A 17,976-nucleotide genomic window follows, 5' to 3' on the forward strand; every position below is an offset into this window, starting at 1 on the left:
GTATAACTGAATCACGGTGCTATATACCTAAAATTAACACAGCATTGTAAATCAACTATACTTCAATTAAAAAAATAATGTAGATGGATTAAACTCATACCAAAAAAACCCTACAAATTAATGTCAAACTTTAATCAGTAGGTTTATTAGTGAAAAAAGCAGAAACGAGCATTGCTGAGGATGTTCATGCTCCATTTTCATCATCTGGGATCTCAAAACGAGAAGCCACAGTGGATGCTGAAACACAAAAATTCAAGCACTGAAATGACTGACTTGCCTGCATAAATGTGGCTAGGACAAAATAACTACAGCATGAGTATCTTAAAGGACAAAATTGTCTACCTGCCCCCATTTGTTATGTCTGCATTTATCTCGCCTCTTTCCCCATAGGCACCAGAAAATATCCCCTGAATCAAGTCCAGTGGGTAACTGGCAATCATAGGATTTGACTTTAGTAATAGGAAGCAGAGACAATAATCATCTCTGCTTATGAGCCCTGGAAGTCATCTCATTTGGATCCGTAGTTACAGGGTGCACTTCACTCCTTCACTTTTTTTTTTTGCATTTCTTTTTCTTTTCTTCCAGTTTTATTGAGATATAATTGACATACAGTGTAAGTTTAAGGTGTAAAGCACAATGATTTGACTTACATACATCATGAAATGATTACCACAGTAAGTTTAGTGAACATAGATTATTTCATATAGATACAAAATTAAAGAAATAGAAACATTTTTTTTCCTTGTGATGAGAACTCTTAGGATTTACTCTTTTTTTTTAATAGATCTTTATTGGAGTATAATTTCTTCACAATACTGTGTTAGTTTCTGTTGTACAACAAAGTGAATCAGCCATATGCATACATATATCCCCATATCCCCTCCCTCTTGAGGCTCCCTCCCATCTTCCCTATCCCACCCCTCTAGGTGGTTGCAAAACACCGAGGTGATCTCCCTGTGCTATGCAGCTGCTTCCCACTATCTAACTATTTTATATTTGGTAGTGTATATATGTCGATGCCACTCTCTCACTTTGTCCCAGCGTCCCCATCTCCCCGCCGTGTCCTCAAGTCCATTCTCTTTGTCTACATCTTTATTCCTGCCCTGCCACTAGGTTCATCAGTACCATTTTTTTTGTTTTTTAGATTCCATATATATGTGTTAGCATATGGTATTTGTTTTTCTCTTTCTGACTTACTTCATGCTGTATGACAGACTCTAGGTCCATCCACCTCACTACAAATAACTTAGTTTTGTTTCTTCTTATGGCTGAGCAATATTCCATTGTATATATGTGCCACATCTTATTTATCCATTCATCTGTTGATGGACACTTCGGTTGCTTCCATGTCCTGGCTATTGTAAATAGTGCTGCAATGAACATTGTGGTACATGACTCTTTTTTTTTTTTTTTTTAATTTAATTTAATTAATTTATTTATTTATGGCTGTGTTGGGTCTTTGTTTCTGTACGAGGGCTACATGACTCTTTTTGAATTATGGTTTTCTCAGGGTATATGCCCAGTAGTGGGATTGCTGGGTCATATGGTAGTTCTACTTTTAGTTTTTTAAGGAACCTCCATAGTGTTCTCCATAGTGGCTGTATCAATTTACATTCCCACCAACAGTGCAGGAGGGTTCCCTTTTCTCCACACCCTTTCCAGCATTTACTGTTTCCAGATTTTTTGATAATGGCCATTCTGACTGGTGTGAGGTGATACCTCATTGTAGTTTTGAATTGCATTTCTCTAATAATTAGTGATGTTGAGCATATTTTCACGTGCTTTTTGGCTATCTGTATGTCTTCTTTGGAGAAATGTCTATTCAGATCTTCCCCCCATTTTTTGATTGGGTTGTTTGTTTTTTAATATTGAGCTGCATGAACTGTTTGTATATTTTGGAGATTAATCCTTTGTCAGTTGTTTCGTTTGCAGATATTTTCTCCCATTCTGAGAGTTGTCTTTTTGTCTTGTTTATGGTGTCCTTTGCTGTGCAAAAGCTTTGAAGATTAATTAGGTCCAATTTGTTTCTTTCTCTTTTTCTTTTCATTACTGTAAGAGGTGGGTCAAAAAAGATCTTGCCATGTTTTATGTAAAAGAGTGTTTTTCCTATGTTTTCCTCTAAGAGTTTTATAGGGTCTGGCCTTACATTTAGGTCTTTAATCCATTTTGAGTTTATTTTTGTGTATGGTGTTAGGGAATGTTTTAATTTCATTCTTTTACATGTAGCTGTCCAGTTTTCCCAGCACCACTTATTGAAGAGGCTGTCTTTTCTCCACTGTATGTTCTTACCTCCTTTGTCGTAAATTAGATGACCATATGTGCGTGGATTTATCTCTGGGCTTTCTATCCTGTACTATTGATCTATATTTCTGTTTTTGTGACAGTACGATACTGTCTTGATTACTATAGCTTTGTAGTATAGTTTGAAGTCAGGGAGCCTGATTCCTCCAGCTCTGTTTTTTTTCCTCAAGATTGGTTTGGCTATTCAGGGTCTTTTGTGTTTCCATACGAATTGTAAAATTTTTTGTTCTAATTCTGTGAATAATGCCATTGGTAGTTTGATAGGGATTACACTGAATCTGTAGATTGCTTTGGGTAGTATAGTCATTTTCACAATATTGATTCTTCCAGTCCAAGAACATGGTATATCTCTCCATCTGTTTGTGTCATCTTTGACTTCTTTCATCAGTGTCTTACAGTTTTCTAAGTACAGGTCTTTTACCTCCTTAAGTAGGTTTATTCCTAGATATTTTATTCTTTTTGTTGTGATGGTAAATGGGATTGTTTCCTTAATTTCTCTTTCTGATTTTTCGTTGTTAGTGTATAGGAATGCCAGAGATTTCTGTCCATTAATTTTGTATCCTGCAACCTTACCAAATTCATTGGTTAGTTCTAGTAGTTTTCTGATAGCATCTTTAGGATTTTCTATGTATAGTCTCATGTCACCTGCAAACATTGACAGTTTTAGTTCTTCTTTTCCAATTTGTATTCCTTTTATTTCTTTTTCTTCTCTGATTGCCATGGCTAGGACTTCCAAAACTATGTTGAATAAGAGTGGTGAGAGTGGACTTCCTTGTCGTGTTCCTGATCTTAGTGGAAATGCTTTCAGTTTTTCACCGTTGAGTATGATGTTTGCTGTGGGTTTGTCATATATGTCGTTTATTATGTTGAGGTAGTTTCCCTCTATGCCCATTTTCTGGAGAGTTTTTATCATAAATGGGTGTTGAATTTTGTCAAAAGCTTTTCCTGCATCTATTGAGATGATATACAGTTTTTAATTTGTTAATATGGTGTATCACATTGATTGATTTGTGTATATTGAAGAATCCTTGCATTCCTGGAATAAATCCCACTTGATCATGGTGTATTATCCTTTTAATATGTTGTTGGATTCTGTTTGCTAGTATTTAGTTCAGGATTTTTGCATTGATGTTCATCAGTGGTATTGGTCTGTAATTTTCTTTTTTGTGATATCTTTTTCTGGTTTTGGTATCAGAGTGATGGTGGCGTCATAGAATGAATTTGGCAATGTTCCTCCCTCTCTAATTTTTTGGAAGAGTTTGAGAAGGATCAGTATTAGCTCTTCTCTAAATGTTTGATAGAATTCGCCTGTGAAGCCATCTGGTCCTGGACTTTTGTTTGTAGGAAGATTTTTAATTGTAGTTTGAATTTCATTACTTTTGATAGGTCTGTTTATATTTTCTAAATCTTCCTGGTTCAGTTTTGGAAAAGTGTACCTTTCCAAGAATTTGTCCATTTCTCCATGGTTGTCCATTTTATTGTCATATAGTTTTTTGTAGTAGTCTCTTATAATCCTTTGTATTTCTGCGGCGTCAGTTGTGATTTCTCCTTTTTCATTTCTAATTTTATCAATTTGTGTCCTGTCCTTTTTTTTCTTGATGAGTCTGGCTAAGGGTTTATCAATTTTGTTTATTTCTCAAAGAAGCAGCTTTTAGTTTTATTGATCTTTGCTAATGTTTTCTTCTTTTCTATTTCATTATTTCTTCTTTTAAAATTTTTTAAATTAACTTTATTTTTTATAGCAGTTTTATGTTCACAGCAAAATTGTTTGGAAAGTACAATGAATTCTCATATACGCCCATTCCCACACATGTACATACTCCCCCACTATGAGCATCTGTACTACAGTGGTACATTTGTTACAGTCAATGAACATATATTGACATAACATTATCACCCCAAATCATTAATTTATATTAGGGTTCACTCTTGGCATTGTACATTCTGTGGGTTTGACAAATGTATAATAACATGTACCCATTATAATATCATACAGAATAGATTCATTGTCCTAAAAATCCTCTGTAGTCTGCCTATTTATCCCTCCCCTGCCCCATTAACCCCTTATAACCACTGCTCCTTTTGTTGTTTCCATAGATTTGTCTCTTCCTGAATGTCATATAGTTGGAATCATACAGTGTGTAGCCTTTTTAAAAAAAAAAAAAAAAAATTAATTAATTAATTAATTAATTTATTGGCTGTGTTGGGTCTTCGTTTCTGTGTGAGGGCTTTCTCTAGTTGTGGCGAGCGGGGGCCACTCTTAATCGCGGTGCGCAGGCCTCTCACTATCGCGGCCTCTCTTGTTGTGGAGCACAAGCTCCAGACACGCAGGCTCAGTAGTTGTGGCTCATGGGCCCAGTTGCTCCGCGGCATGTGGGATCCTCCCAGACCAGGGCTCGAACCCGTGTCCCCTGCACTGGCAGGAGGATTCTCAACCACTGCACCACCAGGGAAGCCCCTGTGTAGCCTTTTCAGATTGCCTTCTTTCACTTAGAAATATCCATTTAAATTTCCTCCATGTCTTTTCATGGCTGGAAAGCTCATTTCTTTTCAGCACTGAATAATACTCCATTGTTTGTATGTACCAAAGTTTGGTGTATCCATTCACTTACTGAAGGACATCTTGGTTGCTTCTAAGTTTTCGCAGTTATGAAAAAAGCTGTTATAAACATTCATGTGCAGGTTTTTGTGTGGATATTTTGTATGAACAGTTTTCAGTTCTTTTGGGTAAGTTCCAGGGAGCATAGTTTCTGAATTATGTAGTTAGAGTATGTTTAGTTTTTTTAAGAAATCACAAAAATAACTTCCAAAGTGGCTGCACCATTTTGCTTTCCTAACAGCAATGAGTGAGAGTTCCTGTTGCTCCACATCCCTGCCAACATTTGGTGTGTGAGTGTTTAGGATTTTTGCTCTGCTAGTAGGTGTGTAGTGCCATCTCGTTGTTTTAATTTGCAATTCTCTAATGACATGTGATGTCAAACATATTTTTATAGCTTTATTTGCTATTTGTATATCTTCTTTGGTGAGGTGTCTGTTAAGTATTTGGCCGACTTTTTAATAGAGTGTTTTCTTATTGTTGAGATTTAAGAGGTTTTTATGTATTTTGGATAAGTCCTTTATCAGATAGGTCTTATTTTTTGAATTTTATAGTATTTTATTTTTTATACAGCAGGTTCTTATTAGTTATCTATTTTATACATCTTAGACTATATATGTCAATCCCAATCTTCCTATTCATCCCCCTACTATCCCACCACCCCCACTTTCCCCCTTTGGTGTCCGTACGTTTGGTCTCTACATCTGTGTCTCTATTTCTGCCCTGCATATTGGTTCATCTGTACCATTTTTCTAGATTCCACATATATGCATTAATATACGATATTTGTTTTTCTCTTTCTGACTTCACTCTGTATGACGGTCTCTAGGTCCATCCACGTCTCTACAAATGACCCAATTTCATTCCTTTTTTATGGCTGAGTAATAGTCCTTTGTATATATGTACCACGTCTTCTTTATCCATGCATCTGTTGATGGGCATTTAGGTTGCTTCCATGACCTGGCTATTGTAAACAGTGCTGCAATGAACATTGTCATGCATGTGTCTTTTTGAATTATGGTTTTCTCTGGGTATACGCCCAGTAGTGGGATTGCTGGGTCATATGGTAATTCTATTTTCAGTTTTTTAAGGACCCTCCATACTGTTCTCCATAGTGGTTGTATCAATTTACATTCCCACCAACAATGCAAGAGGGTTCCCTCTACTAGAGCTAATCAATGAATTTGGTAAAGTTGCAGGATACAAAATTAATACACAGAAATCTCTTGCATTCCTATACACTTACAATGAAAGATCAGAAAGAGAAATTAAGGAAACAGTCACATTTACCATCGCAACAAAAAGAATAAAATACCTAGGAATAAACCTAACTAAGGAGGTAGAAGACCTGTACTTAGAAAACTATAAGACACTGATGAAAGAAATCAAAGATGACACAAACGGATGGAGAGATATACCATGTTCTTGGATTGGAAGAATCAATATTGTGAAAATGACTATACTACCCAAAGCAATCTACAGATTCAGTACAATCCCTATCAAATTACCAATGGCATTTTTTACAGAATTAGAACAAAAAATCTTAAAATTTGTATGGAAACACAAAAGACCCCAAATTGCCAAAGAAATCTTGAGGGAAAAAAAACGGAGCTGGAGGAATCAGACTACCTGACTTCAGACTATACTACAAAGCTACAGTAATCAAGACTATATGGTACTGTCACAAAAACAGAAATATAGATCAATGGAACAGGATAGAAAACCCAGAGATAAACCCACGCACTTATTGTCAACTAATCTATGACAAAGGAGGCAAGTATATACAATGGAGAAAAGACAGTCTCTTCAATAAGTGGTGCTGGGAAAACTGGACAGCTACATGTAAAAGAATGAAATTAGAACACTTCCTAACACCATACACAACAATAAACTCAAAATGGATTAAAGACGTAAATGTAAGACCAGACACTATAAAACTCTTAGAGGAAAACATAGGAAGGGCACTCTTGGACATAAATCACCACAAGATCCTTTTTGACCCACCTCCTAGAGAAATGGAAATAAAAACAAAAATAAACAAATGGGACCTAATAAAACTTAAAAGCTTTTGCACAGCAAAGGAAACTATAAATAAGACAAAAAGACAACCCTCAGAATGGGAGAAAATATTTGCAAATGAATCAACGGACAAAGGATTAATTTCCAAAATATATAAACAGCTCATGCAGCTCAATATTAAAAAAACAAACAACGCAATCAAAAATGGGGGGAAGATCTAAATAGACATTTCTCCAGCGAAGACATACAGATGGCCAAGAGGCATATGAAAAGCTGCCCAACATTACTAATTATTAGAGAAATGCAAATCAAAACTACCATGAGGTATCACCTCACACTGCTTAGAATGGGCATCATCAGAAAATCTACAAACAACAAATGCTGGAGAGGGTGTGGAGAAAAGGGAACCCTCTTGCACTGTTGGTGGGAATGTAAATTGATACAGCCACTATTTCTTTATTTCTGCTCTGATCTTTATGATTTCTTTGCTTCTACTGACTTTGGGTTTTCTTTGTTCTTCTTTCTCTAGTTGCTTTAGATGTAGGGTTAGATTGTTTATTTTAGACTTTTCTTGTTTCTTGAGGTGAGATTGAATTGCTATAAACTTCCCTCTTAGAACTGCTTTTGCCATGTCCCATAGGTTTTGGGTCATCATGTTTTTATTGTCATTTGTTTCTATGTATTTTTGTTTTTTTCACTTGGTCAAGATTTATTTCAAGGCCTGAAAACACTGACTAATCGAAAATGGCCCTACTGCAATTTCTTATAATATATAAATACTTAATATAAAACTTAAAAAAATGTAGACACTATTAACTAACTCCTAAACCACCACAATAGGCTTTTCAAAAGCAATAGTTATTTAACAAAATGTAAGGTGACAATATCAAAGAATTTTCACACTTAATGAGGACACAATCAGTCACAAGCTACTCAGACAAACACAAATCTTTTTTACACTTTCCATGTTTGTTTGTTTTTTAAAAATTTATTTATTGATTTTTGGCTGTGTTGGGTCTTCGTTTCTGTACGAGGGCTTTCTCTAGTTGCGGCAAGCGGGGGCCACTCTTCATCGTGGTGCACGGGCCTCTCACTATCGCGGCCTCTCTTGTTGCAGAGCACGGACTCCAGACGCGCAGGCTCAGTAGTTGTGGCTCACGGGCCTAGTTGCTCCGCGGCATGTGGGATCTTCCCAGACCAGGGCTCGAACCCGTGTCCCCTGCATTGGCAGGCAGATTCTCAACCACTGCACCACCAGTGAAGCCCTCCATGTTTGTTTTTAACTTTGTTTCATAGAACCACTGATACTTGAGGCTTTTTTCAAGTATAGGATTTCTAACATTAAATTACATTTTCTAAGTATTTGTATAAAGAAGAAATGAAAAAGACACATACTACATTGTTTGCCATAAATTCATACACCAAAAAGTCAAAACAATCCAACTGAATTTATTCCTGCTTCCCCCTTCTCCAACATTAGCTTTAGATGTTCTTCTAAATATTATAAACAGTTTTGTTAAAATCAGTTCTCTCATTTATGCAGATTAGGGGAAAATGGTTTTATAATAAGTTATCTTTAAAATTATCTTCTAGATAGCACTCTTTAGTGTTAATTTACATTGTGCACACACAACTACAACAGTTTGCATTTGGTCAGGAACATATAATCACATTAAAAACAAATAACTTTGTATTTCATAGTTTAGTTGGCTCTTAAATAGTTTCCCTAGGGGGAGAAACAAGTATTTTGTGTTGTTTAAGAAACTGGTATATATAAATGAAATGCTAGGTGTTCGTTTAAACTTTGAGGAAACCTACGGATGAACTTTTGGGTGTCTTTTCTAAAATGCAAGAGATATGCACTTAATCACTGTTCATATAGTGAAGGGATGGGATGGCAGATACAGATGCAGATGAAACTCTACATTTTGTAAATGTAGAGTTGGATATTCTAAATGGAAGAACTGACACTGACAATTGTTTACAGGAAACAAAGGTTAAGAAAAATGTTGAAGAATATCTACTCTTAAAAAGAGAGAAGTGTTATACAACACAAAAATGAGAGCTAGAGATTCGAAAAACACTCATTTTACTGTTTTAAAATAAAAACAAAAAAGTAATAGGGAGAGAGAGTCTAGACCAATTAGAACTGAGGCAGCTGTAACAAAAATGGAACACAGTACAGTGATTTGAGCCCTTAAAGGAAGTGACTATCTAAAATGAAATTTCACAAGTCTTCATTTCTATAATAATATATAAATGCACAAAATACCAAAATACGAAGTCTGGATTTTTCCCCTTAGGTTTGTAATAAACCTAATATTAGGTCTGCTTAATATAGTTACTTTTATAAGCCTTCTGATTAGCAGAGCATGCTATACAGGTACATGCATGCTAGAATTTTACCATGAGAATTATAGTTCTCATCTCAAAATAGTGACTTGCCTGTTACCCATATTTATATATATTTCATTTCCATTATTAAACACTTAAGACCTTTCTAGTCGTACATTTTAATCAACATATTACATAAAAAGAATCTTGATTTTTAAAATGAACCTTTTTAGTACTGTAACATGATGGGTTTAATTGAACAGTTGGAACATAATATGGTTAGCTACATTGTACTGTTTAATTCACAGCTGTAGGAAAATGTTTGATTTTAAAAATATAACCAAGATGAGACTGTAGAGTTATGAGCAGTAAAATATTAGAAAACAGTGAATGAATAAATAAGGTGCTTTTCCATCAGTGGCCATTCATTATTTTGCTTTTAGGAACCTGGAAGAAATTGTCTTCTTTGAGTTTCAAATGTTCTGGTAAATCTAGTCGTTTCTTAGCTTCCTCAATATCACCTTGAATTGCTGAAATAAGTGACTCTAAAGAATCAAAGTTCTTTTCTGGTCTGAGGTAGCCAACGATGGCCACATTGAGAATTTCCCTATAGAAGTCCTCTTTGAAAGTATGCATGCATGATATGAGTTTCCATGGACTTTTTTGTATTCTTGTAGTACGGGTTCCATCCTATGCTCACCACCATCTTATGGACTTCTCCACTTCCAACACTGGCCCAACCATAATATATGGCAGTGGATAAGTCAGCTGGAAGATTATCTACTACTTGTTCAGGAAAGTTAGCTGTAGGGATGCCCAGCTGCTTGGAGCCGCGACCAAAGCCCCGCACCACCTGGCCGTGGCAGAAATACCGCAGGTGCCTCATGACGCTGTCCGCTCGGGGTGCGGGCTGCGGTCCAGTCCGCGCGTCCCGCGGAGCCGCCGTCGAGGCGGTGCCCGGACCCCCTGGACCAGCCGGGGGACACAGGCAGGAGCTCCGCAGGCCGGCCGGCCGGGCAAGCGCACGGGCGTACAACAGGCCTAGCGGCGTGGACGACACACCACGGTGAGACCCGCACGCCACTGACCAAACAGAAGGTGCCGGGTGACTCAGATGCTGCATCTGGGGTCCGGAATGCCGGCGACCGCGGAAGTGCGTGTTTCTATGTATTTTTTAATTTCTTCTTTGATTTTTTCAGTGATCTCTTGGTTATTTAGTAGTGCACTGTTTAGCCTCCATGTATTTGTGGTTTTTACAGTTTTTTCCCCTGTAATTGACTTCCAATCTCATAGCATTGTGGTCAGAAAAGATGCTTGATATGATTTCAATTTTCTTAAATTTTCCAAGGTTTGATTTGTGACCCAAGATGTGATCTGTCCTGGAGAATGTTCCATGTGCAGTTGAGAAGAAAGTGTATTCTGCCACTTTCAGGTGGAATATTCTATAAATATCAATTAAATCTCTCTGGTCTATTGTGTCATTTAAACCTTGTGTTTCCTCATTTATTTTCTGTTTGGATGATCTGTCTATTGATGTAAGGGGGTGTTAAAGTCCCCTACTATTGTGTTACTGTTGATTTCCCCTTTCATGGCTGTTAGCATTTGCCTTATGTATTGAGGTGCTCCTATGTTGGTTACATAAACATTTATAATTGTTATGTCTTCTTGGATTGATCCCTTGATCATTATGTAGTGTCCTTCCTTACCTCTTGTAACAGTCTTTAAAGTCAATTTTATCTGATATGAGAATTGTTACTCCAGCTTTCTTTTGATTTCCATTTGCATGGAATATCTTTTTCCAGCCCTTCAGTTTCAGTCTGCATGTGTCCCTAGATCTGAAGTGGGTCTCTTGTAGACAGCATATAAATGGGTCTTGTTTTTGTATCCATTCAGCCAGTCTTTGTCTTCTGGTTGGGGCATTTAATCCATTTATATTCAAGGTTATTACCAATATGTATGTTCCTATTACCATTTTCTTAATTGTTTTGGGTTTGTTTTTGTGGGTCTTTTTCGTCTCTTGTGTTTCCTTCCTAGAGGAGTTCCTTTAGCATTTGTTGTAAAGCTGGTTTGGTGGTGCTGAATTCTCTTAGCTTTTGCTTGTTTGAAAAGCTTTTGATATCTCTGTGGAATCTGAATGAGATCCTTGCTGGGCAGAGTAATCTTGGTTGTAGGTTTTTCTCTTTCATCACTTTAAGTATATCTGCCACTCCCTTGTGGCCTGCAGAGTTTCTGCTGAAAAATCAGCTGATAACCTCATGGAGATTCCTTTGTATGTTATTTGTTGCTTTTCCCTTGCTGCTTTTAATACTTTTTCTTTGAATTTAATTTTTGTTAGTTTGATTAATATGTGTCTTGGTGTGTTTCTCCTAGGGTTTATCCTGTATGGGACTCTCTATGCTTCCTGGACTTGATTGACTATTTCCTTTCCCATGTTAGGGAAGTTTTCGACTATAATCTCTTCAAATATTTTGTCAGACCCTTTCTTTTTCTCTTCTTCTTCTGGGGCCCCTATAATTCGAATGTTGGTGCATTTAGTGTTGTCCCAGAGGTCTCTGAGATTGTCTTCAATTCTTTTCATTCTTCTTTCTTTATTCTGCTCCTTGGCAGTTATTTCCACTATTTTGTCTTCCAGCTCACTTATTTGTTCTTCTGCCTCAGTTATTCTGTTACTGATTCCTTCTAGTGTATTTTTCATTTCAGTTATTGTGTTGTTCATCTCTGTTTGTTCTTTCGTTCTTCTAGATCTTTGTTAAACATTTCTTGTATTTTCTCAATCCGTGCCTCCATTCTATTTTCAAGATTCTGGATCACCTTTACTATCATTACTCTGAATTCTTTTTTCAGGTAGATTGCCTATTTCTTCTTCATTTATTTGGTCTTGTAGGTTTTTACCTTGCTCCTTCATCTGTGACATAGTTTTTTGCCATCTCATTTTTTTTTTTTTTTTTTATGAGTGAGATTGTGTTCCTATCTTACTGGTTGTTTGGCCTGAGGCTTCCAACACTGGAGTTTGTAGGCTGTTGGGTAGAGCTGAGTCTTGGTGCTGAGATGAGGACCTCCGGGAGACCTCACTCCGATGAATATTTCCAGGAGTCTGAGGTTCTCTGTTAGTCCAGTGGTTCGGACTTGGAGCTCCCACCACAGGAGCTTCAGCTGACCCCCGGCTCATGAACCAAGATCCTGCAAGCTGCACAGGGTGGCAAAAAAAAAAAAAAAAAGGAGAACAATAACAAAGTAAAAAATAAAATTAGACTAGGAAACAAACAGATATGTTAGAAAGAAAAAATATATATATAGATGAAACAATAACCAGAAGGTAAAACAGAACCACAATAGTAAAAAAGAGGAGAAAAAAAAAAAAAGGTGGAAAGGCCTTGGCTGGGGAGGGTGGGGCCTAAGCAGGGGTGGGGTTTGGATGGTGGGCGGGGCCTATGCTTAGGACCCACAGGGCTGGAAAAGGCCCTGGGGGCATGGGGTGTGGGGCCTCGGCTCAATGGAACAGAAGGGGCCCAGTCGTGCCTCCCACCTCTGGTCTCAGAGGACGGGGGACCCCACCAGGGAGCTCAGCAGTTTTCCCGGGCTCGAGTGGGTGAGGCAAACATCCTCCACTCCTCTCCCGCTCCTCCGGTCCTGGAGGGCCCCTCCTGACTGCCTCTCGTACTTTCCCCTGGCCTCCCTCCTATGCCCCCAGGACCCACGCAGCCTGGAGGGGGCTGTGGAGGGCAGGGGACTGGCCTGGGAGCTCAGTAGGTTTCCTGGGCTCTAGTGCGTGGTGCCAACGCCCTCTGCTCCTTCCCCTGCTCCTCTGGTCCTGGATGGCCCCTCCCGCCTGCCTCTCCTGTTCTCCCCCAGCCTCCCTCCCATGCCCCCAAGACCAGTGCGGCCTGGAGGGGGCCTCTGAGGGCGTAGGACCCTGCCCGAGAGCCTGCAGACATCCCCCGCCGATTGGGCAGGGGATACACTGGGCACACACTCCACGATCCGAGCCCCCGAGCGTCCCTCCAGGCATGGGAACCCCTCACCCCTCTCAGCCACACCCCTCAGGGGCGCCAGTCCTGTTCGGCCTCCATTTCTCCTCCCCCACTCAGTCACCACACATCCTACCAGTTTGCTTTGGGGTTCCTCCCATCTCCTTGGGCGTTGAGGTCCCCCATCAGCATCCTGCAGGAGCCCTAGTTGTGGGGAGATGCAAACTCCGAGTCCTCCCACACTGCCATCTTGACTCTGCCCCCTAGGATTTACTCTTTTAACATCTTTCATATATAATGTACAGCGGTTTTAATTATATTTATCATGTGTGCATTATATCCCTAGTACTTATATATCTTATAACTGGAAGTTTGTACCTTTTGACTACCTTCATCTAACTCACCCCCTCCCAACCCCTACCTCTAGTAACTACAAATCTGATTTTTTACTGTTCACTCCATGACGTTTAATCACCTTGTAGCTGCCCATGAGCTGGTATGATGGGAAAGGGAGGATTCCCACAGCATCTATTTTCTAATTGTGAATGGCTACATGAGAATCATTATAGTATTCCACTTCAGATGTCAGCTTCTTAGCTTCATCCCTCATCTCCTGTGGTGCTACACAACCACTTTCAATAGCTGTAAAACAGTTCTCTGTTAGGAAGAATAATAAGCATTTTACATTGTATAGTGGCAGGTACCCTAGATGTGTGCAGTATTCGAATTCCATTGTTCTAAATGCATTTGTAGTACCTTGGTTCATTAACACATGTTCTTATTTATTCATTTATTTAAACAGCTTTTTTTTTTTTTTTTTTTTTTACTGAGCCAATCCCATATTTCAGGCATTGCATTTGATGCTGTGGTAATGATGATGGATGTGATATTCAAAGAGTTCACAGTCTAATAGTGCAAACAATTAATCAGACAATTACAGTATAGTGTTTGACATGTTACAATGGGGGGAGTAGAGGATGCAATAGGAACAGAGAGGAAGTATATGTAACCTAGATTTCTGGGAGCTCGAGGGCCCTGCTATAATGTGATTTGGACAATGGCTGGGAGTTAAGGAACATGGAGTTTGGTGGGGATGGGGTTCGGGCATGGATGGGTTTCAGAACAAGGAACTACATGTGTGAAGGCTCAGAGACAAGGGAGCCTGGTATCTTTTGAGGGGCAGGGACTGGGAGAAGCCTGAAAGAAGCTCAGTGTAATTGAGGCACTGTGCGCAAGGAGTGAAATGAAAGATGTGAGAGTAACATGGAAGATTCATGTAGAGAAAGGAGTGGTAAGAATACAAAATTTACTCAGCTGGCAATTGGCTATGTGATCCTGGTAAGTCACTACACTGCACTTCCCTGGGTCTTGATTTTCTTCCCCATAAAATGAAGGTGACAGCCAAATGACCTCAGAAATTACATCTGCCCATACCCTATCAAAGCTAAGTTCAATAAGTCCCTTTGCAGAAAGGTTTCTACGAATGGCTTCTGTTAGTGGGGTTGGGAAGGGTTAATAATATTCTATCCCAGGAATCTGTATAAACCCAGAAGCTTGGTCTGCATTTTATTTTTCTCTTGAAAGTTCATCTCAGTTTCTTTGCACTCCGTTTTGTTGTATTACTACATACTATTTTGTTCTATTACTACATACACTGTTAATATTACAAAGAGTAATGTTATTTATTTTAACCTTTGGTACCAAAGTCTAATGTTGCTAAATCATAGATAATTATCAAGCCAACTCCACTAAAGTAAATTTAAAGAGAAGTAACATTTCCTCCTATTCCAATTCAGTAATGTAAATTGCTTGAGGACTTTGTGAATAAGTTGGAAAAAACTGCCTGTTTCTAGGGTCAAATTCTGAAATTAGGTTTCAAGGTAGGGAAGATGACTATATTAAATTAATATCTGGGGCTTATTTATAGTCACTACCTGTTAGTCATAGTAAATGTGAAGAGCAGAAGTGGCAACTTTTCTGATCTTTTTATGTGCTTGTAAACTCTGCAAAAGTGGCTATTTAGCAATAAATGCATGTTCTCCATCAAATTAGCATCAATGCCTACCCCATCTCCTCAGGAAACTAGATTCACCTGCATTTTCACCCACGATTTGGTGACCATGGTCTTTAAATATTTTGAGAACATAAATTTAAAATGCTTGAAATATTTTGAGAACATAAATTTAAAATGCTTGAAAATCAATGTGTTATTTAATTTTCAGTTTAGATTTTCTCTCATACACCATTGTATGAAACATTGCGTTAACCTCATGCTTCAGTGGAGAAGAATCTAAGTTCTAAATTCTCAGCATGCTTATCTTTTCCTATGAATGTGAAGCTTCAATCCACAGTCAATAATGTGGGAACTGTCTATTGTTTTTCTAGGCTAGTGATGGATGGATTTTGGTACTCTCTTACTGCTGGTGACAAAATAGGATACATTTATTTAAATACTGCCGGGAGATAGGAGTGAAATATTTAGCTGAAGATTTTTAAAGGAGAGCTACTTCAGGGTCAGTTTCAGAGTTCTATAAAAAGTATTTGGGTCACATTGTTTCAGAACCCATAACCATAGTCTCATCAGCTCTGAACTCAATATACATAGAAGCATGGGCGGACTCATAGAGCTAGAAAGTGTCTTCAAGGTCAAACACTCCAACACCTGTATTTTTGAGATGCTTTGTGGCTTGACTGATTTCAGTCAAGCTACAAAGTGCACTTTAATAATTTCAGCCAAAATTATTGTTGATTTATGTCAATCACTACTAGGTGGGACTGCATAGAAATATCATATAGTAAGGCCCAGGAAATGCAAGATAATATCCTAGGAAAACCCAGTTCTCTTTAGATGTAAAAATTCTTGCACTCTTACTTGTTTACATAGAAAATATTTTGCAATCAAGACCTTTAAACTCACTCAGTACTCTACACAAACACAATCTGGCCCTTGCAAATGGAATTATTTGCTGCTTACCATATGCAAGTTTTGTTCTCTCTTTTATGGGTTCTTACACACAGTTCCAATTTCTACAGTGTCTTTTACCCTGTTGTTCATGTTGTAGTTCTGTAAGCTCCCAAGGCTCAGCTTAGGGCTGACCTGCTCCCCGAGGGCTCCCCCAGTCTTCCAGTCAGAAATGAGGTCTCTATGCCTTGAATCTGTAGTCTTCTGGATTTCATTCAACTCTGCTTTTCCAGTGTGTCTAGCACAATGTTGTTATTAAATGTTTAATGAATGTATGCTGAAGAGAAATATTTCTGAAATATCAAACAGTAAACTGTTGATTGAAAATAAACCCATAAAAGCAGCACAAATTGTACCTTGTAAATAAATAAATAATTTTCTGGAGGAAGTTAGGTCATTTCAGAATTGTGTTATAGTTGGTTGCTAATTAAGTTGTACTATAATTTAATTTAATTACCAATTTAATTTAATTTATTGGTCATATATATCAGTACTCAAACAAATCACAATGAAAATTTTATTATAACATAATTCTGTAGTATTTTTTTGTTTCATTGGTCTTTCCTTTTATTTTCACATTTGATCTTCATACCTGTTTCTCAAGAAAAGAGGTATCATTATCCCCATTTAATAGATGAGGACAGTGATGACATGGGCAAAGGTAGCCATCTGGGGTCACACAGTGACTGCTTAAAAGGGCTCTTCACAACTGACTTAAAGCTCTTTTATTGCCATTCTCTAAACGGTTTCCCACAGCCACCCTCTTTTATACTTGATCTGAGACCTCTCACTTCTCATAAAATCTTGGGTGTAAGAGTCATATGCATAAGATACCTCACATTACACAAACACACATACACACAAATACCAATTTCCATCTTGGAGCAATTCAAATGCCTTATTGATTTCTTTCAAAAGGCAACTTATGGGGGGACTTCCCTGGTGGCGCAGTGGTTAAGAATCTGCCTGCCAATGCAAGAGACACAGGTTCAAGTCCTGGTCCGGGAAGATCCCACATTCCGCGGAGCAACTAAGCCCGTGTACCACAACTACTGAGCCTGCGCTCTAGAGCCCACGAGCCACAGCTACTGAGCCTGCATGCCACAACTACTGAGCCCGTGCGCCTAGAGCCCATGCTCTGCAACAAGAGAAGCCACCGCAATGAGAAGCCCGCACACCACAACGAAGAGTAGCCCCCGCTCGCCGCAACTAGAGAAAGCCCGCGCGCAGCAATGAAGACCCAGTGCAGCCAAAAATAAATAAAGGCAACTTATGGGTTATAAGTAGATCTATGTTAATTTTTTTTACAAGTAGTCAGTTAACAGTTTAGGAATAAAGTCTCTGGTTTTAAACTCTGTAGAAGGAGAGGTCAATAATAACAAGACTTGTGAAAAAAAATCAAAACTAGACAAAGAATCAAATGAACTGTTTATGTAGAAAATTGGCAAAAGCATTCATGGGGGATAGTAAACCATTTACTTTTTGACTCCTTTCGTAATCATCAAAAGCAAGCTAATTTAATTCATAGCAGAATCCAGTTACTGCTCAGTAGTACTAAGATTACCAGTATGGTAGCTGAGCCCTACATGGGCTATAGTGGGCTGTTGGAGTGGATCCAGTACTGCCATGATCGCAGACCATCAGCCCGCAGTTCTCCTTTGTGCTCAGGGCACCAGTGATTTCCTGTAACAGCTTACCCTCCAGCTGGTATGATTTGAGTTACCATGTACCAAGCCTCTCTGAGGCTCTAGATACATCTCCTTCGCAAACCTAACATTTCAACCTCAGAAATAAAA

At 38.5% G+C, this 17,976-nt stretch overlaps 2 pseudogenes across 2 annotated transcripts in view; both read right to left on the reverse strand.

Moving 5' to 3' along the window:
* The window catches only part of LOC309628576 (riboflavin kinase pseudogene), a 215,942-nt pseudogene extending 202,946 nt beyond the window's left edge, over positions 1–12,996 (reverse strand). Inside the window, exon 1 of the transcript XR_014249447.1 lies at positions 7,007–12,996. The product of XR_014249447.1 is annotated as a riboflavin kinase pseudogene (transcript). The remainder of the gene's footprint in view (positions 1–7,006) is intronic.
* Positions 12,997–16,250: 3,254 nt separating this feature from the next.
* Positions 16,251–17,976, reverse strand: part of LOC309628511 (alcohol dehydrogenase 1-like) — a 29,413-nt pseudogene continuing 27,687 nt past the window's right edge. The window contains exon 6 of the transcript in view: positions 16,251–17,534. The product of the transcript in view is annotated as an alcohol dehydrogenase 1-like (transcript). The remainder of the gene's footprint in view (positions 17,535–17,976) is intronic.

The sequence above is a fragment of the Balaenoptera borealis genome (genome assembly GCF_965194805.1).
Source record: "Balaenoptera borealis genome assembly, chromosome: 4".
NCBI classification, from domain to species: domain Eukaryota; kingdom Metazoa; phylum Chordata; class Mammalia; order Artiodactyla; family Balaenopteridae; genus Balaenoptera; species Balaenoptera borealis.